This window comes from Ranitomeya imitator, chromosome 5 (assembly GCF_032444005.1).
Source record: "Ranitomeya imitator isolate aRanImi1 chromosome 5, aRanImi1.pri, whole genome shotgun sequence".
Lineage (NCBI taxonomy): Eukaryota > Metazoa > Chordata > Amphibia > Anura > Dendrobatidae > Ranitomeya > Ranitomeya imitator.
This window is the reverse complement of record NC_091286.1, coordinates 596,788,427-596,791,170: the sequence shown is the minus strand read 5'-3', so window position 1 is coordinate 596,791,170 and position 2,744 is coordinate 596,788,427.

Below are 2,744 nucleotides of genomic sequence, written 5' to 3'. Positions count from 1 at the left end.
CCATAGAACACCTGTGGAGAGATCTAAAAATGGCAGATTGGCAAGGCACCCTTCAAATATCAGGAGCCTGGAGCAGTTTGCCAAAGAAGAATGGTCTAAAATTCCAGCAGAGCATTGTAAGAAACTCATTGATGGTTACCGGAAGTGGTTGGTCACAGTTATTTTGGCTAAAGGTTGTGCAACCAAGTATTAGGCTGAGGGTTCCAATACTTTTGTCTGGCCCATTTTTGGAGTTTTGTGTGAAATGATCAATGTTTTGCTTTTTGCTTCATTCTCTTTTGTGTTTTTTCATTTAAGACAAATTAAATGAAGATAATAATACCAAATAATTTGTGTTTGCAATCATTTTCAGGAAGAAAATGAGTATTATCTGACAGAATTGCAGGGGTGTAAATACTTTTCGCCATGACTGTATACACTGTCTATATATACATATATATATATCAGTGAGACATATATATATATATATATATATTAATATATCATACAGCGCTAGATAGCAGAAAAGACGGTAATTCAATTGCCGGCTTTTGCTATCTCCTTCTGAAACCCGACATGATATGAGACATGGTTTACATACAGTAAACCATCTCATATCCCTTCTTTTATTACATATTCCTCTTTAGTAATGGAAGAAGTGTCTGTATGTCAAATTTGGTGGCTCTAGCTATTAAATTAAAGGGTTAAATTGCGGAAAAAATTGGCGTGGGCTCCCGCGCAATTTTCTCCGTCAGAGTGGTAAAGCCAGTGACTGAGGGCAGATATTAATAGTCTGAAGAGGGTCCACAGTTATTGCCCTCCCCCTTCCCCCCCGTGGCTAAAAACATCTGCCCCCAGCCACCCCAGAAAAGGCACATCTGGAAGATGCGCCTATTCTGGCACTTAGCCTCTCTCTCTTCCCACTCCCGTGTAGCAGCGGGATATGGGGTAATGAATGGTTAATATCACCTTACTATTGTAAGGTGACATTAAGCCAGATTAATAATGGAGAGGCGTCAATTATGACACCTATCCATTATTAATCCAATAGTATGAAATGGTTAAAAAAAACACACACACATTATTACAAAGTCTTTTAATGAAATAAATACACAGGTTGTTATAATATTTTATTATACTGGTAATCCACCTGAAGACCCTTGTCACCTGAAACAAATGTAAACAAAACAAACAACATTATTCCATACCTTCCGACGATCAGTCTCGTCCCATGCTGTAAATCCATCTGAAAGGGTTAACTAATTTTACAAGTAGAAGCTCTGCTAATGCAGCCGCCCCTGCCTGTAAAATCCCGGCGAATGAATGGAATGTAGGTCAATGACCTGTAGTTACCTCGCGTTGCGGTGATGCGCCCTCTGCTGGATGTCCTCATATGAACTTGAGCCTGGGAAAATATTCAGAAAAGTTCCCAGGCTCGAGTTCATATGAGGACATCCAGCAGAGGGCCACAATTGATATCGATCTCAGAATTTAAAAGGTTGGGAGATGGAGCTCCTTCTCCATTCCAACCGGTGCCCCACCGAGATGTCATCAAGAGCTCAATCGTTGTGAAGACAATTCACGGGTCAGCCAGCTACAGCAAGCCTTTTAGACCATGCTTAGAGTATGGTCTAAAAAGGCTTGTGTCAGTGCAGTACTGACAAGTATAAAGAATTGCAATGTGCCTAAAAATAGTACAAAAAAAAACATCAACTTCCTGTAAAAAACTAGCCTTTACATGAGTTGGTCGGCAGATATGTAGAAAAATTATAGCTCTTGAAATATGGCGATGCAATAAAAAGCGTTTTTTAGTCTGTGACAGCAGCCAAACAGAAAAAAAAAACTGGTATCAGTGTAATTGCACCGACCTGAAGAATAAAGTCGTCCAATCACTTATACTGCACAAGAAACAGCTCAGAAAATAAATAAAATCAATTCTTGACCTGCTGTTGATTTGTTTATCCTGCACTCTGTGCTGACTGCTTTCACCGGGGTTTTCATGTAAACCTCTGAAATATGTGATTCAGACAAAACCCCCAATGGAAAATTCCATATAATTAGGCAAAAGGGGACACTGTGGATGCTATCTGGCATGTGATCCGGCAGTGTTTGTCTTCTACAATACACTAGGATTGATTTGCGCTTGCACTTTAGTGAGTCATGGCAATGTGTGGACATTGAGACCAGATGTACCATAGTTTGACCTGTACTTTAGGATTTACATGGGACTTTTTTGCACTTTTTAAATGTATAGTCATGTCTGTATGATCTGATTAGACTAACTTAATCATCAAATTACTAAATTACCAAGATGCAAATTGTCTCTTCAGAGAGGAAGAGGACTAGAACTCTAGTGCCACCTATTGTAAGTAGCAATCCTAACAGTCAATGTCGACTCTTTAACGAGCTTTGTCACATGACTTAGGATAATAGCCAAACCAGAATCTCAATTTGCAATTACCAAGAGTGCATATTGCTTGTTGGTATTATATCACCATATGGACTTACATACAAAGTAGCCCATTATGCTACATTAACATACAAACATATCATTTGACAGCAAGTCCTCTTTTACCATATTTTCCTCATTATTGTGCAATTTTTTATTTTTCATTATTTTTTATTTCTTCTATATGATATGTGCCTCCCTTAACTTTCTTTGCATATCCACTGCTTATAATTTTTAGTTTCATAATAAAATTTATTTTTTACATTGATATCACCACATTTCCTTTTCTTTTTATTTCTTGTCTTAATTGAATTTT